Source organism: Carettochelys insculpta, chromosome 1 (assembly GCF_033958435.1).
Source record: "Carettochelys insculpta isolate YL-2023 chromosome 1, ASM3395843v1, whole genome shotgun sequence".
In the NCBI taxonomy this organism is placed as follows: Eukaryota; Metazoa; Chordata; order Testudines; family Carettochelyidae; genus Carettochelys; species Carettochelys insculpta.
Genome location: NC_134137.1, coordinates 79093888 through 79120159, shown reverse-complemented (window position 1 = coordinate 79120159; position 26272 = coordinate 79093888).

The window sequence follows — 26272 nt, the reverse complement described above, 5'->3', positions numbered from 1 at the left end:
CATTGAGTTATGAATATTATGAGGGTGTCTTTTTTGAATCTGTTCCATTGTGTATAAATACTTAGACATGGATGACAGAAAGAAAAAAAAAGAATAATTTTATGTGGTGTGGTGTTTAAGAAACCCATCTGGGTCTAGTCCCTGCAATCTAAACATGTATCAAAGAGGAGAGTCTGAGAAGATCATTTACATCAGAGACAACAAGAAGTCCTGTAGCACCTTATTGACTAATAATATTTTAGAGCATAAACTTCCGTGAGCAAAGACCCACAAAAGCTTATGCTCCAAAATACCTGTTAGTCTAAATGGTGCCACAGGACTTCTTCAGCTTTTTGAAAATACAGACTAACTTGGCTACTCCTCTGATACTATGTATATCAGAGTAGCTCCTGAGAGGTGGAAGGCCCATATTCAAATCTTTCTACTGCTCTGCTTAAAGGAGTAACTGCATATGAGTCTCCAGCATCAGAGGTGAGTATTGTAACACTGGGCTACGAGTTATGAGATCGCTGCCAGCCAGAGCAATCCTGTCTAGTCCATAGGATGAGGTGGGGAGACACCCCAGGTCCTGTGCTTTTGCTAGCCCTGCAGTGGCTGCCCCAGATGTCCTATGGACAGGAGGAGGCAGGATTACTGGGGTCAGAGTGCTGGTGGTGGGAATAGGCCAGGTGCTGGTGGCAGAGGCAGGCAGCATTCACGACGCAGCACAAGTAGCAGCCGGCTGTGCTCTGCTGTGACTGCCCAACCAGCTGAGATGGACTTCTCTATGGGCATCTGGAACGTTGACTCAGCCTCCAGCAGAGAAGTGGGGCTCAGCAGGCCAGGAAGGCAAGGCAGAGCAGAGCAGATTGCCATTCAAGCTGCGCAGTGACGGCAAGGGGTGGAAGATAGGGAGGAGTGGGGAAGCGACCCTCTGCTACCACTGCTGTCTGCCACCCAGGTAATCCCCAGGCAGATTGGTTTGGGAGGGGGTCAAGGGGAGGGGCAGGCCCTGAAGTTTTGGTGGGGTGGTTGCTCGGGGACCTGTGATTATGGCACTGGGTGGGACGCTGCCCTGTGCCCCGTACCCTCTCAGGATGGTCCTGCTGTTAGCAGTAGTAGCAGCAGAGATCATGAGCAGAATCTGATCTGGTAGGTGTGCTCAGAATCCACCGGCTGGATTGGGTGCACACATGACTTAGGCACGAGAATGACTGTCTTGCCCATGTTTGTGCATTGTTCTAGGGGTTAGGCAGGAGACAGGCAACTAGAGACCTAAAGGGAAACAGCAATGTGCATTCCCAGAGTTAGCAACACAGGCATCTAGGGAACATTAATAGTGAAAATTTAGATGTTGAGTGTTGGAGGAGTTTTGTGGCTTGCAGTAGAACGTAAAATTGGTTGCCAAACCCCAGACCATGGTGCCTACTGATATATTAGTCAGATTGACCATTAATTGACTCCAGGAGAGGTTCCACTGAAATCAGTGGGATTGTTCACAAAGTAAGATACTACTCCACAAATATATCAGAATGTAACTGAAGAGCACTTGACAAAGTCACAGCTTTGCTTGTAGATATGTTAATTAGTATGTTTATCTTTTCATAAAGAACAACAATAAAATATTATTATTTTGTCAGGCTATGTTTTAGTTTGTTATTTATGTTGACCATGTTTACGCTACATTCCTCTCTATCTCAGGAGGAATGCAAATGAGGGAACTCGAAAATACAGATGAAGTGCTGATTTACAAATCTCATGCTTCATTTGCATAATATCACCTGATTGTGTTGTCGGGAGAGATATTTTCAAAAAAATTGCAGCCATATAGACAGGGTTCCGTCAATGAAAACCCCCTTTTTGACAGAAGTCTTGTACTTCATTTTTTTTCAGGAATAAGGGTTCTGTCAAAAATAGGGGGTTTCACTGACAGAAGCCCATCTACATGGTTGCTTTTTTTTTGAAAAAATCTCTCCCGACAACGCAATTGCATGAGATTGTGCAAATGAAGGATGAGATTTGTAAATCGGTACCTCATTTGCATTTTTAGTTCCCTCATGTGCAGGAATGTAGTGTAGATGTTGCCGTTTTGTTCCAGAAGATAATCTTACTGCAATAGTACTGCTCGAAGGAGTTTGTTGTTGACAGAGCTCTAATTTCAATAGGTCATTGGTCTTGTCAGTTGCATTATAAAAACTATTTTTTCCATGGGACCAACAAATTGCGAGGCAGTAAGAACAAAAAATAATGAAACAAGCACAAATTAAGCCAAAATATCTCTCCTGCATCCCAATAGGTATGTCTACACGGCAGCTAGACATCTGTGGAGGGCCCACATCAGATGACTCAGGTTCTCACTGATTGGGCTGATGAGCTGTTTTATTGCTGTGTAGATTTCCAGTTTTGGGCTGGAGCTCAGGGTCCGGGACACTGCAAGGTGGGAGATTTCTAGAGCCAAGTCTCCAGCCTGAATCTGGAAGTAAGCAATGACTGGAAGCCCAACTCAACCAGCACAGGACAGTTACGGGTTTGTTTGTTTGTTTGATTGTTTGTTCGCTGAGTAGATATATGCAGTGTGTTTTGTTGTTTTCCTGTCTTTTAGACTGCAAGCTCTTCATTGTTCTTTGTCTTTGTTGTTCAGTCATATATCTACAACACTGCCTTTGTTGTCAGTGCTAAACTACTAGTACTAATAAAAATTGTTGAAGATTATTTCTTGTTCACATAGGAATAAAAAGATTCACTATTCTTTGAGGATAACGGTCTCCTAGATGGATGAACGGTTTTTGATCCATCGATATCAGAGGAATTGGAATTAAGGCATTGTAGAGATATTTATCTGATGAAGAAAATAGATAAATAGCTAGTGAGATTGCACAACCACACAAAAGCTGCATCAACACTAGCCATTATTTTCGAAAGTCCAGGCACTCTTTCAAAAGAGTGCACAGAACGTCTACACATGCCGCATGCTCTTTCGAAAATGAAATGGAAGGAAAGTGCCCCAGCGTCTGAAATTGCTCTTCCAAAAATGAAGTAGGAAAAGCCGCCCCTTTTGGAAGCTTATTTCGAAAGAAGGTGTGTGTAGACATTCCGCGACCTGCTATTTCGAGAAAGTAGGGTCCTCCATGGTGCCGATCAGCTGTTAGGCAGAGCCGTGCTGTCCAGCACCTGCAGGGCTTTATGGTCTGTGAGCGCAGCAGCCCTTAATGCTGCACACACCTGTTGTAGGAAGCTGAGATCATGTAGGCAGCGGCCATCGCACGTGGTGCCCCTGAACGCCTCAGCAAGACACCCAGTGGCTACCAGCAAAGCATGTCCAGCAGTCAGCAAGGAGAGAAGCCACAAGCCCTCCCACTGAGTGTGGCCAGGGCTCCCAGGGGTCCAGCTGGCGGGGAAAAGAAAGCCCACTCCTGGATGGAGCATGAGCTCTGGACATGCTGGTTCTATGGCAGGATGAGGAGGTCCTGTGTGAGATGGTCATGAAGTTGGGGAATGTGGCCACTTTTGCCCAGCTGGCTGAGGACCTGACTACCCTTGGCCACGCTTCCTGCACTCTGGAAAAGGTTCACAGCAAGGTCAAGGAGTTGCGGCAGGGGTATGCCCGGGCTTGGGACTTGGCTAGTCGGTCGGAGGCTGCCCTCTCTTTCTGCCCATTTTACCAGGAGCTCTGAAGCCTCCTGGGACCATGGGACACCATCTCCCCACCCTCTGTCCTCAATACCACCACAAAGAAGCCCCAGCCTGAGGAACCTGACAAACTAGGACTGTTGGCCAGCCCAATGACAGCAGGGCCAGAGCCAGAGCCTGCAGCAGCGGCAGACTGGTCCAGCAAGGAGGGGAACCTTGTCATAGATCTCCCTTCCCAAACCTCCAGCTGTGCCTTGGCCAGCTGGGCATCCCCCAGCCTCGGTGGTGGACCATCAGGTACGTATGCAACAGGGCACACCCCAGATCTCAGGGCAGGAGGGCTGTATGCTCACCAGAGGAACCCCCCACATTCCCACCAGTGGCCTTCAGCACCCACTGCCATGGATAACACCACAGCCCACTCCCAGGGGGAGAGGATGGCCAGGGCCAGACCACACAAGAGGGCCACCCCCAAGGGGATGGGGACCCACACCTCCACCATGGGCCTCCAGGGCCATCCCTCCATTGGAGTGGGTAGTGGGGACAGGGACCTGCTGCCAACTAGGGGGTGGGGCATGGGCCACGGAGCAGGGGTGTCTGTCCCTCTCTTTCCTCCTATTCTTGCAGCTGCACCATCTGATGCCTGGGAGATCCTCACACCCTCCATAGTGCCCCACAGTCCCCCAGAGGCAAGGGACAAGGACTGTGCGGTGCCACTGGCAGGGTGACCCTGCTGCTGGAGGGGCCAAAGGCAGGTGGTGGAAGACCTCCACCTCATCACTTCCATTTACCAACAGGTGGAGGTGGCGGAGCGGAGTCTCCATCTTGAGGAGGCCAAGGACATCTGGCGCTGGGTGGCCTGGGTGGAACTGATGGGCAGCCTGAGTGATGTGGCGAGCACCTTCACGGAGTTCCTGGCCTGGATGTTCCTTCCCACCATCCCCCCTGTGTCCCCTCCTGCTGAAGCCCCACCCGCCAGCCCCCCTGGAGACACCCATGCTAGGGCCAATTGCCCATCTAGGGTGGATCCCCAGCCCTACCTCCCTGTCCTCCCCATACCCTCCTAGCCCCATATATAGTTCACCCTCCTCCCACCTGTACATACGTGTATGATAATGTTTGGCATAGTTTGAAAAAAATTCTTTAGTTGTGTTGAATAATAATAGTTTATTTTACCCTTATACCTGTATGCTGTGTGCCCACTGGGGATGGCAGTATGCAGGAGGTTGGGGGAAATGTGTGGGAGAGGTGGGGGGCTGCATGCGGGAGGTGGTGACGGGGGGGTGCATGGGTGGAAGGTCATGTATGGTGGACCTGCGAGGGGTGGCCAGGAGGGCCCCTCATCGAAGCATTGCGGCAGGGCATCCCAGAAGTGGAACCCATCCTGGTGGGCCTGGTGACTTGGGGCGCCAAAGAGCTGGGGGTAGCCTGTGCCGGCCTCTGCCTCTTACCCCTGTACAGATGCCTCTCTCTTGCTCTCCACAATATTATGAGCATGTGGCAAATGCCCACCACCTGGGGGACACTGAGGATGCCCACCTCCAGCCATTGGCCCTTGGGATGGCCAAAGGTTCACTCAACCATGTTGCAGGCATGGTTGAGCTGGGTGTTAAGCTATTTCTGGCTGGGGTTTGGGTGGCCTCTATAGGGCTGCATGATACAAGGCTGGAGTGGATATGCCACGTCGGCCACCAGGCAGAGGGGCACTGTGGTGTCCCGCAGTGGGATCTTCCTCTGGGGGATGTAGGTCCCTGCCTCCAGCTGGCAACACATCCCTGAATTGCAAAAAACATGCACATCATGGGTGCATCTAGGCCAGTTCACACAGATGTCCTGGAACCAGCCCTGGCTGTCCACCATGGCCCTGCAGGACCACAGATTGGTAACCTTTCCTGTTTATGTATTTTCCTCTGCTGTGCCACGGGGTGTGACTGGGTATATGGGTCCCTTCAAGGGCCCCCATGCAATTTGGAAACCCAAGTGCAATGAAACCTGTGAGGCCATGTCCAGGTTCCTGATGCAGACCACCCTCCTGAAGGAACATCACATTGAGGGTATGCACCCCCTGCAGGGGGGGGGAGATGTGCACCTGTAAAGGTGTGCGAGGTATGCCAGGCCCTACCCCAGGACCCCAGTCCTGGGCCCCCTGGCCTCCTGGTGGGTGTGTGGCCTGGCTTCCTTCCCTCCATCATGACAGCCCTGACTGTGGCCTTGCCCACTCCAAATTGGTATCCCATGGAGCAGTAGCTGTCTGGAATGGCCATCTTCCAGATGGCAATCACAATCGCAACCCTTGGCAATCACAATCGCAACCCTTTTCTCCGTGGGGATGGCGCACCGCAGCCCGGTGTCCCCATGTCTCAGTGCAGGGGACAGCCACTGGCAGAGCTCCAGAAAGATTTGCCGCCTCATCCAGAAATTGTGGTGCCCCTGGTCGTCTTCCCACTCCCCCATGACCAGGTGCTTCCACCAGTCTGAGCTGGTGGGGTAGCTCCAGAGCCGGCAGAGCACCTGGTGGGGGAGGTGGCACAGAAGGAGCCAAGGGTCTGGTGCCTCCCTGGCTGCCCCTGCAGGGGCCTTCCCCAACAGGATCTGCAGAGCAGCCACCACTGCTGTGGCCAGCAGGGCAACCACTGTGCTGAAGGCAGCAAGCAGGGTTTCCAGCTGCTGCTGGTTCATGCTCTGTCCTGTGGGCACTGTGACTGCAGGGCAGGTAGCAGCTCTGCAGGCCTCCTGCTGTGCAGGGTGGGGGGTGTTGGGGAGGGGCACGTTAAAGGTGAGGCCAGCTGTGACCCTGGAGGGGCTTGTCTGCCATGCAGTTCCAGCTGCAGCATTGTGTGGCCCCTTCTTTTGAAAGAGGGCGTGGGTATGTGTAGACACTTTGTTTCAGAGGGTTCACTGGCCCCTTTCAAAGGGACAGATGGCCCTTTCAATGACATCAATCAACGGCACCAGCCCTAGTCCGTGTGTAGATGCTCCCCTTAGAAAGGGTGTCTTTTGGCTACTCTCGTTCGAAAGAGTGCTCTAGTGTAGATGTGCCTAGAGACAATAAGCTCTGACTGAAACCTTAACCTTACAGAGAGAGAAAAACTGCATTATATCTCTTCTGAAACTGATTTAAAAGTTTAGAGAAAAGTCACTAGAAACATGCATACTATTTAACAATATTGAGAAAGACTTCAAACAGCAACATTCACTTGCTCTATATTAAGTCTGGGCTAAAACACTTTTGGCAAGACAACATTCTCTTTGTCTCTATCCTTGCTTGTTATGTCGTTACCTACTCATTTGTGGACAAACCGTGCTTCTTGACCTTGTGGCTATAAGTGTGACAATTGTCAATGAGATGTCACAGAGGCATATTTTGCACATAGGACTTACACTCCGATTTTCAAACATGCATCTGACATGGGGAATTACATGTAGAATCTTCACAGGTCCCAAACACATGCACTAAAGAATAATCTTCACTGCCCGTGAGCTGACTGTTATATTCTCTCTTTGAAGGCCAGCCACTAGGTGATCAGACAAGCACAAATACTCAAGCAGACACTGTTCATCAGTGTAGACATATATATATATATATATATATAAAAATTGGTGCAATACTAGGATGCAGTTGTCTAATGCAACATGTGGATATTCATTAGACCTAATGCTGCAACTACAATAAAACTATTAATCTGATTATTTAGATTATAGCACTGGCATATAAGCTCATTGCACTACATCCTCTGAATCTTGGGTAGGTTGTTGGAAGGAAGGCAGTTGCAAGACATCTCATAGGAAGTCTTACCTGCATGACTAGTAGGGCCAGAAATGGAAGTAGTGGAATGCCACCTACAAAAGATCACTAGATTCCACCCCTTTTCCTTCTAAAAGCAAATCTTTCTCAGGCTGTGCCTACACTTGCATTTCTCTTTTGAAAGAGGAATGCAAATGAGGGAAATCAAAAATGCAAAGAAGTCACTGATTTACATATCTTGTGCTTCATTTGCATAATCTCTTTTTAGAAGAGATTCTTTCAAAAGAGAAAAAGCAGTGCAAAAGGGGCTTTTTTGAAAATAAACCCGTTGTTCAGTTATATATCTACAACACTGACTTTGTTGTCAGTGCTAAACTACCAGTACTAATAAAAAGCGGTGCAGGCTCTTTCAAAGAGTTCTTTTAAAGATGGAGTTTATTTTCAAAAGAGCCCCGTCTACACTGCTTTTTTTCTTTGAAAGAATCTCTTCTAAAAGGGGATTATGCAAAAGAAGCACATGATATGTAAATCAGCATTTCATTTGCATTTTTGATTTCCCCCGCTTTACAAAAGGGCAATATGAAGCACAAGAAGATCAAGTGAGTACAGTTAAACATATGCTTAATTGTTTGCTGGACTGGGCATTAGTGACTTCTCCAGGGTCATAAAACCAATGACATGACTGTGAGGATTATCATACAATTATAACCCATTTTCTCACTATTAGACCATTATAGACCATTGTTGGAGATCTGATCATTATCTAAGGCTGTTTCTACATGTGCCACTTTCAGGCTTGCTAATAAATGGACTGAAATATGCTTATGAGGCACGGATGCAAATTCCCCATGCCTCATTAGCATAAGGTCAGGTGATTTGGAGTCCAGAAGATGTTCTTCCGGACTCCAAAACGCTGTTTAGAAGACCAGGGGGTCTTTGGGAAGGAAGTCCTTCTTCCAGAGGCCACCTGTTTCTGAAAAGTTTTGGGAAGAAGGGGCCTCTGGAAGAAGGACTTCCTTCTAGAAGACCCCCTGGGGGCCGCACTTCTAAACAGCATTTTGGAGTCTGGAAGAACGTCTTCTGGACTCCAAATCACATGACCTTTTGCTAATGAGGCATAAGGAATTTGCATCTGTGCTTCATTAGCATATTTTAAGCAGTTTATTAGCATGCCACTGGCATGTGTAGAAAAGGCCTAAGAGTCCCTTCCACTCTCATCTAGGAAAACATTATGCTACGCTTCAAGAATTCTGAGCAACAATCTGATAACTGGGGTCAAGAATTTCATTTTCAAATCACTGTATTTTAGTGTAAGCTACTGACAAGCTGATATGTGAAAACATGAACAGGGCCACAGGCAAAAATTGAATCCAGAGGACCTTTAAAAGCAGTTTTAAACTGAGTAACTGATTACTAGCTTAGGATATTGCAAGTGCCAGGAATTACCTCATGGTAGACTTCTATAGCTTCACATAAATTTCCTAAAATCCTAAGTAAAGCAGGCTGAATCAATTCATGCACTATCGGAATTGCCAAGACACCCAGATGATCTGTGAGATCATATGGATTTATGATCTGAGAAAAGTAGAAACCTAGTGACTACCAGGAAAATTCCACAAGGGGAGAGCAATAAAAAAGAGACAAGTGAGAGAGCAAGCTTGGTAAAGTAGGAATTGGTTTGTGATAAATGCTTTTCTGCTCAGGACTTAAAAACTGTTTCTTTTCAGCTGGGTATCTAATTAGGTCTCCTAAAATACTTACTGTTAATCTGAGCTGGGGGGAAAATTCATTCTCACTCCCGAACATGACGATTAGGTCCTGATCATGTGGGTGAAGCCCACCAGCCAGAAACCTAGGAGAAAAATATTGATAGTAACTCAGAAACCTGTCTACTTAGCCTTTGGATATATTTGCTAATAACAATCATGAACGGGCCATGTGCTATTGTAGGTAATAGCATCATACAGTTCCCTCCATACATTTATGATTTATTAAGCTCATTTGAAAAAGAAGTTACGTTTTTCCCTTGCTACTTCCATTGGAAGGCTGTTCTAGAACTTCATCCCTCTGAGCATTAGCACCCTTCATCTAATTTCAAGCCTAAACTTATTATTGGCCAGTTTATACCCATTTGTTCTTTTGCCAATATTAAATAACTCTTGGTATTTACCTTTTTGACATATTTATAGAAAACAGTCCTATCTTTCCTTATCCATTGTTTTGTTAGGCTAAACAACCCAGGCTTCTTATGTCTCCTTTAGGGCTTGTCTACTCTAGAATGAAAATTTAACATAAATTACACATCTCCAGCTATGAAAATTGCACAACTGGAGTCAACCTACCTCAGGTCGAATTTCTGGAAGAGCCCAACAATGAAAGGTCAATGGAGGCACCCTCAGGGTTTGCTTTAGTGCATTCATACTAGGTGTACTAAATTGAACCTGGGCAGCGGTGATCTTCCACTTAGTTTTGACGTACCTTCTCTAAGGCTGATTCTGCATTCTTCCAGTTCTCCTAGTAGTCCCTCTCTTCAACTCTTTCAGCTTGAATGAATCATTTTTAAACATACAACTGAACACAGATCTGGACACAGAATTCCAGGTGATTTTTCATCAGTGCCTTGTATAATGATAATAACCCTTCCCTGTTTGTACTGGCAATGCATAACCTGATGTAGCCTTGAAAAAAGGCTAATTCTATTTTTGGCACACTGACAGTCATACTGTGTTGGATCAATCCACCAGGTCCTCCTCTGTCATTTCCAAATGATAAATTCCCATCTCATAGGAAAAACTCTTATTGTTAATTCCTACCTACATGACTTTTTAGTTTGAGCTATTACATTTCATCCTATTACTTTCACTCTAGTTCTTGAGGTCATCCAAACCATCTTATATGATATTCTGCTTCTTCATTATATTGCAATACCTCCCAATTTTGTGTCACCCACAGATTTTATTAGCACTCTCCCACTTTTTGTGCCAAGATTATTAAATGAAAATATGAAAGAATATTGCTCCCAAGACCCATCCTTGAGAAAGTCAACTAATAATTTCTCTCCAGCCCGACAATATATCTTCCAGAATAACTTGCTCTAGACTATCCTTTAACCAGGTATCCACCTTTTAATTTTCCATCTTTTCCTACTTAATTAGCAATTTTCCATCTGAAATAGTATCAAATGCTTACTAAAATTGAGGTAAATTAGATCTACCACATTTTTTTTTTTTAGAAAATCAGTTATTTTCTGAAGGAAGGGGGTCACATTGGATGGGCATTATCTGCCTTTTATAAAACCTCACTGTCTCCTTCTTCCAAATTCCTATTTACCTCTGCCCTTAATTGTAATCTTTCACAATTTCTTTTGCACCCTTACAGACAATTGAAGCTAAACTAGTGGGCCTGTGTTTTCCAAGATCATTTTTTGCTTTAAAAAACAGGCAATATATTAGCAATTTTCCATTCATAAAGTACGAGTCATGAATTCGCAGATTCGTGAAAAAATGCTTGCTATTAGGTTTGCAATTTTATCTGCCATTTCATTCTGGTCCCTCTAATTTGGTTCCATTCAGCTCTATGAATTTAGCTTCCACCTCAGATGTGGTATTTTCTACTTCCATGTTGTTGTTCCCATTAGACACCCAGCCACCTTCCCAAACTCATCATTACCCTTGTTAAAAATGGAGGCAAAATATTTGTTTAGGCATTGGGCGATGCCTACATTATCATTAATCTCCACTACATCTTCATTGCTTAGCATTCCACTCCATTTTTCCTGGTTTTATTTTGTCCATTCATTGTGTTCTGCAACGTTACCTATGATTTTCCCCGTTGCTTGGGATGCAACACAGCATTCAGATACTTTAAGTCAAAGCTGCTGAAAATAATTCCAAGCCCTCTCCATATTCACGGTCTAGAAATCTTTAGATCTCTTCATTATTATCTTTTCAACAGAAGAAACTTATTCAATACCTGGGCTTCTATCTCCACATATTTGGTTTTGTGGTGTGTGTGTTTTAACCTTCAAGACTCTCAATGGAGCCCAGACACTACGCCAGTCTTGAGGTCTCTAGACAAACTCTCAGGACCTTTCTACAAGTACAGGAACCTACGATTACGTGCCAGACTCCTCTGAGCTCAGTAGTGACCTTTCAGACTCCCTGGTACTGGAGCACACTCCTCTCCCAAAGGTCTACCTCAGCTGTGTAAAGCTTCTGATTTCCAGTTTAACTGTCTTGGGGTAATCATCAGTTGGGAAGTAGAGAACATACACGCATGTGTACTTTGAATGGTCTCACACTCTAATGCTCTTTTGTCAACAGATAAAGCACAGACCATACTAAACACTAAAATGTCTTAAGCACAAAGTCCCTCATTAGTTCACCCTTCCTTTAGTAGTTCTTGGACAGCTTTTGGAACACAGTCAGATAGAGTCTTCTGTCCCCTGGCCTACCCTGCCTCTCCAGCAAACTCCTGCATCTTAATCTGGTGCAGAATAGCCCTTTCCCGCAGTTCGTCCTGTAATTCCAGTTATAAACACCATGTTGTAGTGTTCTGCTTTTGGTAAATTTCCATTACTCCTAAATCCCCCTACCCTCAGAAAAGAGGAGGCAGTATCTTCTCTCAGCTCAGACGAGCCCATCCTTTCAAGGTGTCTTACTCTGAATAGCCCTTCTTGGAATCATGATCAATCAGTATTGTTTCTGGCTTGACAAGGACTGGAAAATCCTGAGAACTCATGATGGAGTCACATATATAGTAAGTTCATAACACGACTTTATACAGTCATCCACAATGCAAAAGTGACACAAACAGAAGCCCCAGATCTCCAGACTCTGATTCTGTAAAAGACGTACGCACATGCCAAATGAATGAGAAAACACATTAACTTCACATGGTTGAAGTTGAGCACATATTCAAGGACTTTCCTGAGGCCAGACCTGTGAGAGGAAATGTCTTTGTAGCTGTAGGGCAATGATGAAACACAGATAGTGAATAATGAATGACCAGAGTAACATTTCTAGTAAAAAAGCTCTCAGATTCTTTGGTATGGAACGTGGTTTCCCAAACTGGGGTGTGTGAAGAAATTCCGGGGGGGGGAGTGAGGCAACCCAGCCCCACCATCATCCCTCCACCTGAAAAAAGAGCTAGCCTTTGCTTCTGGCTCTCAGCTCCTGTCATTTTACATGGGTGACCCAGCGCGGCTGCTATAAAAAGCAGACAGCTGGCAAAGACCCACATGGATCTAGCTGCCTCCTGCCAAGGTGAGTGAGTGTGGGTTGGGGGAGAGGAGGAGGGGGATGGGGTTGGCTGGGGGTGCCTGGCTTGGGTGAGGGGGATGGGGCTGGGGTAAGAATGGGGGGCCTGGTGGTGCTTGGCTTTGTGGGATGGGAGGGGCTCAGGTGGGCAGCTCACGGGCTGGTGGGTAGGCAGCTAGCCCAAGCAGCATGCAGCTTGGGCAGGCAGCTTGGGGTTTGAGCTGGCAGGTTGGTGGCTGGGCCCAGCAGCATGGGGCTTGGGCAGCTTGGGATGGCAGTTGGACGGCTGGCCCTGGCAGTGTGGGGTTTGGGCAGACAGTTTGGGCAACTGGTCCCAGCAGTGTGGGGTTCAGGTGGCCAGTAGGCAGGTGGGCGTCTGGGCCCCAACAGTGGGTGGAAAGGCGGGTGGGTGGCTGGCCCTGGATGCACAGGGCTTGGGTGGGCAGCTCTGGCAGCACAGGTATCAGGAGGTGGGCAGCTGGCACGGGCAGCTCTGGCAGCTGGCATGGGGCTCAACAGCTGGCCAACTGGGGCTGCACCAGACACCTGCGAGGGGCCAATAAAAACTTTGTGCTTATTTTTAATTTTAAATAACATTTGTATATCAAGTCCTTGTGTTTATTTTAAATTACAAATTGATTTTTTTGTTAAAAAGGGGGGGTTGTATGATGGTAAAGAAGAAATTAGGGGGCATGAGAATTTGTCAGAAATCAAAAGGGGGCATGATATCAAAAAGTTTGGGAACTAGTGGTATGGAAGATCATATACTGTACCTTAGAAAATCAACTGTAATTTGAAATAGCTTTAATGGCCTGAGGTAACTCTGTCTTCTTTTGCAGTGTTACCGAAAATATCCTGTCCTTGAGAACATAGGGCCCAGCTGAATTTATGCTAGGCCTCAACATGGAACAATTATACTGAATTGTTTAACAGACTGATGCCTATTTTACCCCAACCCATCATGTAAATTTAAAATAGGTAGATTTCAAAAATGTTAAAGGAATAAATTACATTCTTAAGCCAGGATTGTGGGACCTCCAGCCTATGACCACACACAGTTCATTGGGGTTGGCCACCGGCCCAGTCTTTACCGCTTCCTACAGCTCCCATTGGCTGGAATGGTGAACTGTGGCCTCTGGGCTATGTGAAGATCTGTGCCTGTGGAGGCTCAGGTAAACAAACCGCCAGTCAGCCCAGCAGCAGCTAAATCCAATGAACCCTGTGTAGCCAGTGTGCTGGAGATTCCCCATTCCTCCCTTGGACAATACACACAGAGCATCTTTTCAGCATGAGTGTATATTAAAACAGCAACTTCATAACTTCAAGTAAAATATAAAACAGTTCATATGAATTACAAATATAACTGATGTATAATTGAGTTGCAGTCCATAGGGAGCCATTCACCTCAAAATTAGTGCTTCAACATGTGAATACTTTCTATAAAACAATTGTGATGATGTTAATACCACTCAAGGTTGTTGCAGTCCTAGGGCCATAAAAATATGTAAGAAGCAAAATCCATTAAATGTTTTCTGACTCATTTCATGAGCACAAAATATATTTCTGCTTATTTTACTGTGGATGCCTGTAATTATTTCAATAAGAGTTTGTTTTTTTCCCTGTAGAGGGCAGCAGTCTTAACAGGCATCTTGGGTCATTTCTTACATGGTAATAAACCCAGATTTTTCAACTTTTTGCCCAATTTTCAAACTCAGATGTCTCAGTGTTTGCATCTTCAGCCATATCCAGGCACCTAAATACTTGAAATTGCTGTTGTAGTACTACAGCTTTACTAATTAATATTTTCTTTGCATTGAAAATATTTGTCAGAACAATCAGCCTGAAGTAGAACCTCACTGTGCAAGGCAATACCCATGCCAGCCCTTTGTTTTCCTTTTGGCCCCAGGAGTTTATAGAAGTAGAAAGAGAAAGCAGGGGGTTATGTGCATATGTTGGTGACCTCAATAGCTTATCAGGTCCAGATATAAGGTGTAAAACAAAAGTAATAAGCATACAACTATGGTAAGGAAGAAAAAAATCAACAAACATGGTGGTTGTGTCTACACTTGGGAAAAACTTCAAAATGACCATGCTAATGGCCAAATTGAAGAATAATAGTGAGGTGCTGAAATGAATATTCAGCCCCTCATTAGCATGCCGCCAGCCACAGCACTTGAAAAGTGCTGCATTTCAGTTTTGCGCGGCTTGTCTGTTAGGAATAACGGGATTTCAATGTTCACAAGGTCCTTTTGAAAAGGACCCCCAGTGTAGATGAGCCATGCATGAGTAAAATGAGGCACTTTCGAAATGCTGCAGCTGGTGAAATGCTAATGAGGCGCTGAATATTCATTTCAGCACCTGATTAATATTCTTTGATTTGACCATTAGCATGGCCATTTCAAAGTTTTTCCTGAGTGTAGATATAGCCGGTGAGTGCTGCTTTCCTGCTTGTCCCCTGGAAGGAGAGAGCTTTCACAGTAAAATTTTAGGTTAACCCTGAAAAGGGAAGGGCTTTCATCCAAGCTATTATTGTACCCCAGGGAAGGTCAGAACATTGATTTGTCATAGATTTAAACTCAGAAGAGATAATTATGTTCTAATCTCACCTCCTGCATAATGCATACCATAGGACCTCACCCAGTAATTTCTGCACCAAGCCCATAATGTCTGTTTCACCAATAACATTTTTGTCTAAAAAAGCATCCAATCTTGAATTTTACTTGGGTGTTATGTTATAGCTTATACCAGGGAAGACTTAAATACCACTAAGTGCTTCTTTTGTTTAGTTTCCATACCTCTTTCCCTCCTTATCTCAAAACAGAAAATCGAAGTATGAGCATTTTGTAATACAAATGAAATATGTGTAAACATACACAAAACTAGCAATAGGTGCTGCCATCATACTAATTAATTGGGTCCACATCCTGACCCTTTCCCTCATTGTGTTAAACAGTAACATTTAATTCAGAAGAATCAATCATGGAATAAGTACCATTCAATATGGTTATGGGATGAAATATGCATGTTAAAGCCTTTTTATCTCATCCTTCATCTATTCTTTTGTCTTTTTGAGTCCATGTCTACACTTACTACGCTACAGAGGCCTAGATGCAACTCTGCAGTGTAAACACTCACTACAGGGATGTGAGGGATTCTCTTGTTGCTGTAGTTAACCCAGCTTCTCAAGATGCAATACAGGTTGAACCTCTCTTATCCAGCACCCTTGGGACCTGTCTAGTGCTGGACAAGAGAATTTGTTGGACGATGGGAGGTCAATATTTTCTACCGCATTATCAGCACCTGCACTATGTACTGGGCTTTAAGAAGACATTTGGGCTAAATTAGAACTAAATAGCAGCACAGAACACTGAGAGCCATGATTGGTGGCTGTAAACAAACTTTATGGCTGGGTCTACCCGTGCCCCTTCCTTTCAAAAGGGGCATGTTAATGAGCTGGTTCGAAAGATGTTAATGAGGAACTGCAATGAATAAGCAGCACCTCATTAGCATAATGGTGGCCGCGGCGATTCGAAAGTGCGGCTTTTCGAATCGCACTCCGCCCATGGAGATGGGACCTTCCAAAAGGACCCCTCCAGTTTTCGAAAGCCCTTCTTCCGATCACAGATAGGAAGAAGGGCTTTTGAAAACTGGGTGGGGGTTCTTTCAGAAGGTCCTGTCTCCACAGGCGGCGTGCGATTCGAAAAGCCGTATTTTCGAATCGCCACGGCCACCGTTATGTTAATGAGGCACTGCATATTCATTGCAGTGCCTCATTAACATATTTCAAACCTGTTCATTAACGTGCCCCTTTCAAAAGGTAGGGGCATGTGTAGACCCAACCTATAAGACAAGGGAATCTTGGCCATCCACATGATAAGTGGACTCCCAGCTAACTAAAATCATGCTGGATTACAGAGTTCACTGGAAGAAAGACTTCCAGATTAGAGTGGTTCAGCCTGTAGCATGGTCAAAACCAGGTTTGGGCTGGCTTCACTATGTCTTACAGAGACATGAATTTTTTACACGACTAAGTAACGCAGTCTGATTGATCTAATTTTTCTGTGTAGGCGAGCCTTAGATGATAAACTCATTAGGGCCAGTGTAGTATCTTATGTTATGTTTTCACTTACCTAAAACAACGTGGACCTGCTCTTTATTGGATGCTTTTGACATAATTGGCAATATAATTAATTATTAATGTGTCCTTCCTTTCTCTCCCAATGATCAAGCTATTTCAGCTACTTAAATTTGTCCTATATTGCAGTAATCATCATTTATTACATTAAATCCATCATTTATTACATTAAATATTGAAGAAGTATTTGAATAGCATTGGAATACTGCTACTATTATTAAGAGGAAGCTATTTTCATTTTATGTATGTAAATGCTGTGGTATGCCATGTTCTAAAGTGTGGTAATCATGGGCAATGTTGGTCACGTATTTTCTAACAGATTGACTAGAAGCACAAAGATTTGCAAGTCTGCAGAGTGCAGAGCTATTTCATGAAAATACATTAGAGGTAAAACATATAGCAGACTTCTACTACTACTAAAATAAACTTGATTTTCTTCATTTAATAAAAAAGGAGAAGTTTATGGCTCTAATATCATTCTGGAATTCCCAATATAATGTGCTTCTTTTCTACTAAGCACTACAGCTTCAAAGGATTGGACAGTGGTGCAAATGAATGGAAAAATGAAATGACAGAGGTTCCTTTAGCTCACTTTCTGAATCATGCTTTAAGAATTCAAGTGCATCAGGAAAATGTTGAAGAAGAAGAAGAAGAAGAAGAAGATGTGTGTATGGCAAAATATAGGATCAACAATCAAAAACAAAAATTAAAGCCTTCATGGTTTTATCTTCAAATTTTCATATATTTTGCACTTGGCACATTATAGCAGAAAAGCTAATACTTTCCATTCTAATCTGTGTTTTGAGGGCAATGGTCCCTTTCAGTGATTTATAATTGTAATTTTCCCCCCATTCTTAACTCATATTTTATACCAGTAATCCCTTTTCCCAATGATGTGACTTTTTTTTCTTCAAAAACTTTAGGACTAGAATGTTTTTAACTTTACCAAGCAACAAAAGAGAGAATCAATATAACCGTAATAGTTAATGCCAGTTCTAGAATTTTAAGTGAATGATCATATCTAATTTAATACAGCATTATACAATGTCATCTGTACAATAGAACTGACTTTTAATAAACTCTGAGAGGTTTAAAGTCCATTTACAATGAAATAAAAAAAAAGGTCCTAAATTGTTTCATTTCTCTACAGTGTGAAATTTGTAGTTATAGTGCAAAAGTGTTACTTAGACATCGTGGTGAAACCAGATGTGAGTAGATACTAATAATGGGGGTTTAGAGATCAAAGAAGATAAATAAAGGGCATAGAATGTGGAATCATACTGTCCAACCAATGCTTAATATCAGAAAGAATGATAAATAACTCAGCCTATATCACACAGGACTAATGATAACTAGTGACCTCTCTTGCATTGACTCTGGGCATTTATGTGTTTTCATTAAGCTGGCAAATGGACCTAGCAAGCTACTGAAGCTCATTACTATTTGTTGGTTTTGCATTGCTGCAGGCAAAGGAGTGAAAGCAGCATCCACCCTCTCTATAACCATTACATATCCAACCTAAGTTCTGATTCCCTGCTCTGTATGTAATCTCTCTGTTCATCTCTGCTCACAACTGGCTGCAATGATATGCAGTCTTGTGCCTTTTACCTACTTTCTTGCTGGAGAATCTTTATGCCAGACTGCTTTCCTAAGCCATATGGCATGATCTTGCAGCTCCTGTAAGGAAATCTTTCCTATAGACACCTTGCATTATATTGAAAATTTACTAATTGTTTTCCTTGTTGTATATGAACCTCTGCAGCTTCTCTGACTTTTAATAAATATACTACTTACAGCTCTGTGCATAGCTGAAGGATGCATGCTCTTTACTTTGTGCTCAACATTTCTAGTGTTGTTTTCTTCAGTTCATATCTCCTATCTCTTTGCATGCTATGATATGGCTCAGTGAATCCAACAAGGTTCTGAGACTGAAGCTGACTTTGTTTAACTTCCCTTCAGGTTCATTTTTTTTAAATATTGATTTTGTTTCAGCAGCATATACTTGAAAAAAAATCTGTAAGAGCCTTGACCCGATCGAGAATATTAAGAATCTTTCCAAATATAATGTAGAATAACTAATGAGATATCAGTGGGGAAACAGTTTACTTAAAAGGCAGGGAAAGGCTGTAGTACAATGGTGCAAGACAGATAATTTGTTATGAATATATAAAGCCACTTCTATCTATTGATTGCATGTGAACATTTTAATGTTTAGGATTCTGTTTGAGGAATTGTTAGATTTAAAGTTCATGCAAAGAAATTTCATTTGAAAGGCCATTCACAAACTGTTCCTTTTAATGTTTTGCTCTTGTGTATTAGTTATGAGTGTTGTGTAATTGGTTGTGTATATCATATGGTATAATTTCTGAAGGGGAATGCAGAGGGCAGACTAATTTGGACCTGACCCAGCCAAGAGACAAGCATATCTTGCTCGGCTGTGCTTGGTGGAGTTGCAGCTGCCACGGAAAGGTGCTTCTCACCTTGCCCCAAGCTGCTTAATGAGAAGGCTGGGGTAGTCCTCTCTCCATAGGGCAGCCTTCATACCAAACCCCTCACCCTCAGCTCCACCCCAGAACAATGAGGTAAATGAAGCATGTATGTTTTCATTTTACTTTCAAAAAAAAACCCCAAAACTTATTCAAGTTAACAACCTAAGCAATTCCAGGTAAATTTTCTAGGAAGAAATAAAAAGAAAGAAGATCAGGGTAAGTTCTTATAAGAGGAAGCCGTACACCAATTTTTGAGGTTCTAGCTCTTACAATTTAGGAGGAGTTCTTGAGGGGTTCATCTGAAATTCAGACTTTGATTTATTCCCCAGATATTTAACCAGCTTTTTTATTAGATCATGTTGACCAAACTAAGCACAAGAAAAGAGGTTGAACAGTCCTGAACTAGTGATGAACTAGATGTAGTATGGGTTACCTCAAAATATACATTAATTATCTTCTTTTCTTATGTCTGTAGATTTTACAGTGTTTTGCTCCTTCTCTTGTTGTTAATGAATGAGATGGAAATTTCTAGTGCAGCAGACTAAATGGCTGGTATGTCACTAGACCTGCAAGTCAATTTCAGATAAGCAATTTGAGCTACAGCAATTGTGTAGCTATAATCAATGTATTGGGAATCAACTTTCGTGACTGTCTTCACTAAAGGTTGATGGGAGAGTTTCTCCCGGTGACCTCTCTTACTCCTCTTGTGTTAGTAAGGAGTGCAGGGGTCAACTGTTGAACCAAAACAGATTGCTTTTGCATGACATTACCAGATGCATGAAGATGAACTCCAGAAGATCAACCCTGAATGGGTCGATCTTCACTGAATTTTAGAGAAGCCCTATTTACTTAAAGGGAAATTTCCTGAGCATGCACGAGCATAAGCATGTTGGTCTCCACTGACAACTAATGCTGGCCAAACCTCATTATCTATCGTCTTTGCTGTGACATTTACTGTATTATTGGAATTTGGAACTTATGCAATCAGACGTGAAATATGTGGCAAGCAGAGTGATTTTACCTAATTATTGCATATCTCACTAAGCTTCTCTATGATGGTCATTTGGTGCATGAGAGATAAGATGTTTTCTTAAGGAACTCTTTCAATTCAGCTGAACTTTCAGGTTAACCAAACTATAGTTACATCGTTTTAGGATTATTGTGATATTAATTATGAAGGGAATTATCCATGAATCAACTTAGAGGGCTAAACTTCAGAGTTAGGTACCCAACTCTCATGCATGGAAGGACTACAATCCACAAAACACCTGTTTGTTTACCACCCAACTCAGAAGTTTTCCAAACTCACTAGTTGCCTATCTTCCTTCAGTCAAAAATTCCTAGGCACCTAAGTTTTAGACCTTGGGGAATGTGTATGACTGCCTCACTGTAGGCATTTGGATACCCATGTCACACCTAAGCTCCAGAGCAGTTTACAAACTGGGGTGTTACCTGGGATTTTTTGAAGCCCAAACTGTGGTAACTTCCATTTTCCTGTTTTCAGGCATTTTCAGGAATAAATCAATGGAGACAAAGCTCCTCTGTCTAGTAAATGATGGGCACATAACTGGGTATTTAAGTACTCTTGATGCCTCTCACCCAGTGACTATTCCATTGTGGGTAAATACTTAAATAACCATTGTGAGAATGGAAATAGCTCTGCAGTTCAGTGGTTAGAGCACTCACTGAGTGATGGGATATCCTAGGTCCAGTCCCCTCAATCACTGTTTCATTATTCAGCCTCAGTGGGAAAAAAATCAACAAGGGAGACTGAGAGAGTTCCACTTCAAAATATCCTCTACCTCAGTGGTTTGATGACCCTCCTGAGAGATGTTAGAAACTCCTGATCAAAACTTTGCTCTCTATGGCCGTGTCTATACTAGCTGAAAACATCGAAATGGCCATGCAAGGGGCCATTTCGAAGTTTACTAATGAAGCGCTGAAATGCATATTCAGAGCTTCATTAGCATGCGGGAGGCCACGGCACTTCGAAATTGACGTGCCTCGCTGCTGCGCGGCTCATCCTGATGGGGCTCCTTTTCTAAAGGACCCCGGCTACTTTGAAGTCCCCTTATTCCCATGAGCTGATGGGAATAAGGGGACTTCGAAGTAGGCGGGGTCCTTTCGAAAAGGAGCCCTGTCTGGACGCGCCGCGCGGCGGCAAGCCGCATCAATTTAGAAGTGCTGCGGCTGCCCGCATGCTAATGAAGCGCTGAATATGCATTTCAGCACTTCATTAGTAAACTTCGAAATAGCCATTTGCATGGCCATTTCAAAGTTTGGGTCTAGTGTAGATGTAGCATATGAGTCACAGAGGAGAATTGAATCCTTACTGCCTAAATCCCAAGTGAGTAGTCACACCCCTCTGCTAAATCTATAAGGAGAGCAGTGGTACATCCTCAGGACATTTTGTGTGGTGGGAAAGTTCATAAATCATTTTCTCAAGAACAGTTTAGGCCAGCTTTCCAGAAGGTGGGATGTTAGTCATGAAATGCAAGCAGAGGTAGGAGACAGGCTGATCTTAACACACAATGCTGTCATTAGCATCTGTCATTAGCTAACTTGGAGGGTACCATGACTATCATGATAGCTTTAGTGGATCACATTCTTAGGCACTATATAAGGACACTTGCTGGTAACTGAGCTTTGAGAATACTGGTGTAGTTCCTGTGATTTTCTAGGTGCTAAAAGATGGATGTTGCTCAGCAATACAATACCTGAGTCCATCTGTGGTTCCCACATCAAACAGAACTGCTAGGAAAGCAAGATACAGGGCAAAAAATGAATCTGGTTGCTTTGCAGGGAAAAACAGGTCTGTGCTGGCCTCTCCGAGTCCTTATCCCACAGCTTATGTTTCAACCATGCAAAGAAGCCTGGTTGAATGATGGTTATCTGAATATATCTGGTACCTCAGGAGACCTTTGTATATTCAGAAATGCTGATCCTACAATAGTGGAAGTAATGCTGTGCGATAACATCAAGTTATCCCTGCTACCAGGGGAGGAAAAGTCTAAGAAAGGAGTGTATATTTATGCGGCACATTAGCCAGATGCAGATCCCAATAAAGGCCTTCTGTTCTCAAATCCAATCTCTGACCACATCATCCTCTTTTCACCTTTCTTTCCTGCAATGAAATGAGTAAGAATATAGAGTTTGGGTGACTGACTATAGTTCAGTGCTAAACATGGCTCTTAATGTTACTTGCACCTATGCAGACTTTCTATTCACACCTGAGAAGCAACCTAATGAACACTGCCAGGCATTGTACAGAGAATTTAAAGAATTTTTGGTCTTGATCATTCATTATAGTTATACTTGTCATCTCTTCCAGTTCTTTAAAGACTAACTGAAAATTGTTTTTCAGTTTTTGTGTATCTATCTAGCTATCTAGCTACCTATTGCTTTTGAAGTCTCAACTAGATTTCCATCGTTATGAACACTAAGAAATAAATATATATTATAAATAAAATTGTTTAAATCAGTTTCAAAATATTTACCTGCCAAGACCTTAGTTCAGACCCTTACATTTTCCCTTGTTACAAATAATGGGATCATTTAACACCAATAGAACTCTCCAGCTCTGGCTGCACTGCAGCCCTATTTCGAAATAAGATATTTTGAAAGAGCTATTTTGAAATAACACAGCTACACACAATGGCTATGTAGACACTAGCAATTTTTTTCTAAAAAGCTAGGGCTCTTTTGAAAAATCTCCTTGAGCATCTACACACAAAATGTGTTCTTTTGATACTAAATCAGAAGAACACAGCACCTTTTCCTGCAGAGCTCTTCCTCTCCCTGATGAGGAAGAGTACCTTTTTCCGAAAGATTCATTCAGAAAAAAAACGTGTGTAGATGCCCCAGGACCCCTTTTTTTCAAAAAGTGGTCCTTCTGGCACTGGATTTTTCGATCCCTGCCTCATTCTTCTGAAAGAGTGGGAGCTGTGTGGACACTCCCTACTGAAAGAGTGGATTGATTTTTTTGATCTGCTTTTTGTGTACGGGCATGCTCTTTTGAAAGAAAAGATCTTCTGGAAGAACTCCTTTTGAAGGATCACTGTAGTGTAGACATAGCCAAAATGTATTTCAAAATCGCACCCAGATATTTTGAAATAGCATTTGTGGACACATAAAACTATTTCAAAATAGTGCCACTGGAGCCCATTATGGCTTATTTTGAAATAGCGCTATTTCAACCTATTTTGAAATAGAAATTATTTCTCTGGCATTGAGGGTTGCCAACTTTAAAACAAAGCTCCTGCTATTTCAATTTTATTTCAAAATACTGAGTGTGTAAGCTAGACGCTAGCCAAGTTATTTTGAAATAATGGCTATTTCGAAATAACTCTGTAGTATAGACATAGCCTTAAGGAAAATATCCCCCGGCCCTGTTTCAGGTACTGATTTCGTCAACAACTCTTGCGAAAGAAGCACAGTAACTTAACGTCCTGAGCAAAGATTTTGGGAAGGAAGAACTTTTCAGTTAACCTTTAAGTATTTTACTTCATTTCTGCCTTCTGCTGTGGTGAAACATTTTCAGGACATTGTCTTTGGCTACAGTTACCCTAGCAAGTTTTTTAGACTAAACTTGTGAAGAATGCACACACTAGGGATGAGGTTACACTTAAGTGATCTGTCTACAAAAGTTACTGTCACAAGAGATGTCCAGGAAAAACTTCTGTCAACAGATTGCGGCTACACATAAAAAGCAGATTGATCTTTTGATCTGCTCTGTCGACAGAAGGGCCCCAGGAACAGCTACGCTGCTTTTTTGTCAACAGTTTCTGTTGACAAAACACATTTTGTGTGTAGAAACTTCAGGAGTTTTGTCCACAAAACCCCAGTTTTGTCTACAACACTCTCTAGTGTAGATGTAGGCACAAAGTTTAGGGGGAGATAATAGGGTTCTTAGCAAGCAGAAATAAAGAGATAAAGAGATATGAAAATTTTGTTCCACATGAAAATATTATGAAATCTATTGCACAGATGGGCTGAAATTTTAATTACAGCAACAGATGAGTGTCATAGACATCATTGTTCTCTCAGCAATTGAAAACACAGCAACAAAAATATCCGTCAGGAAACAACTCCACAGATATGTATCAAAATGATTAAAAGCAGATGATATTCTATTTATGTCTTCCCAACTCAGTGCTCTGCATTCTTGACATGGACTTTTTTAGTTCTGCAATTTAACTTGATATTGTCAAGACTTTAATAATAGCAAAGAAATTCAATGTGCTGTGGACTAACGAATGATGAAACTCATGCTTATTTAGCGTGGTGCTCTGTCTCTCTGTAGTTGCCTGGCCACACAAAAAGATAGGCCTTGCGTATAGATTCCTTCTCTTAGAACCAGAGGGCCAACGTGTAAACCCCACTATCTATGTTCCTCCCATGGGTTTTATATTGCATTAACATGAATGATGCTCAAATAATCTACAATCTAGAATTATGGATATACCATTACAGAGGCACCAGGACACCCGGATGCGGCGCGCCCTCCCCGTCGAGAAGAAGGTCACAATAGCTATCTGGAAGCTGGCCACTCCAGACAGATACCACTCCGTGGCCAACCAGTTTGGAGTGGGAAAGGCCATGGTCGGGGTGGTCGCCATGGAGGTAAGGAGGCCTGGGCACATACCCACTAGGGACAGGGGGACAGGGGGGTGGGGAGAGGTCTGGGTGTGGGGCCGGAGAGGTAGGGCTGAGAGGGAGGGAGGGGCTGGATGGGGGGTGCCTGGGGAGGTGTCTGGGAGTTGGGCCTGGGGCACCCTGCACACTCTCATGAGCGCTCATATGCCCTCCCCACAGGTGGTCCATGTGCTCAATGCCATGATGCTTCAGAGGGTCATCCGAGTTGGGGACCTAGATGCAGCCTTTGCTGGATTTTCTACCATGGGGTTCCTGAACTGCTTTGGGGCCCTGGATGGGACCCACTGCTCCATTTACACCCCGGACCACAGAGGGGCAAGGTACATCAACCGGAGGGGCTACCACTCCGTGGTTCTGCAGGTCATAGTGGACAGCCGGGGCCACTTCCAGGATGTCTACATGGGCTGGCGGAGCTGTACACACAATGCCCGCATTTTTAGGAACTCGGGTCCATGCCACCACCCACACACCACCCCCACTGCCCTCACACCATCCCCCCAACAAGCACACATCTCAGGTTCTTTGGAAAATAAAACTGGATTTTTGAAAACTTGTTATTTGTGTTATGTGCACAACAAAAACTGGAACCAATATACAAAGGGGGACAACTATATACAAGGGGGACAGATATATGCAAATGGGGGGGCAGTGGATGGCTTGGCCATTGGCCCATCAATCTGTGATGGGTGTAGAGGGGTGCCACCCCCAGCGGGTATGGGTTGCATCCCCCCCTTGATCATGGTCCCTGGCATTAGCTGGCTGTGGGTCAGGAGGACCGACAGGTACAGCCGGGATGCCTCTACAGGACGTTCTTCAGCCCCAGTGGGCTCCAGTCCTGGGGAGCTGGCAGGCAGCACGGCAGGTGGGGTGGTGAGTGAGGCAGGTAGGGTGGCATCAGGCGGAGCGGTGGGGAGGGCGGCAGGGGAGGCGGCAGGGGGTGAGAGTCGAGTGACAACCTTCCAGAGCAACCCAGCTATGTCCTGGAAGAAGCCCATGAATTCCTGCCACTTTGCCCAGTGCTGGGTGGACTCCTCCCAGTTAAAGCGCAGCCTCTCCTCAGCCACCTCCTCCTCCCCCTGGAGAGTTGCCAGGAGCTGGGGGTCCATGGGAGCCATCACCTGGTTCCAGTGGTAGCGTGACTGTCCTGCTGGCTTTGGAGGTGTCCCTGGGTGCTGGTAGTGCCTGGCCTCTGGTGGGCTCTCAGGGACCATGGAGGGTGCCTGGCTGCCTGCAGCCTTGGATGGTGCAGCTGCGCGGAGGGAGAGAGGGAGGGGAAGGCTGCTAGTACTGTGCCCTGGCCCATGGCCCATTCCCCCCAACTACCCTTGAGTGCTGGGTCTCCATCCCCACCAGTGGGTGTGGTGTCCCCACTGAGTGTCCC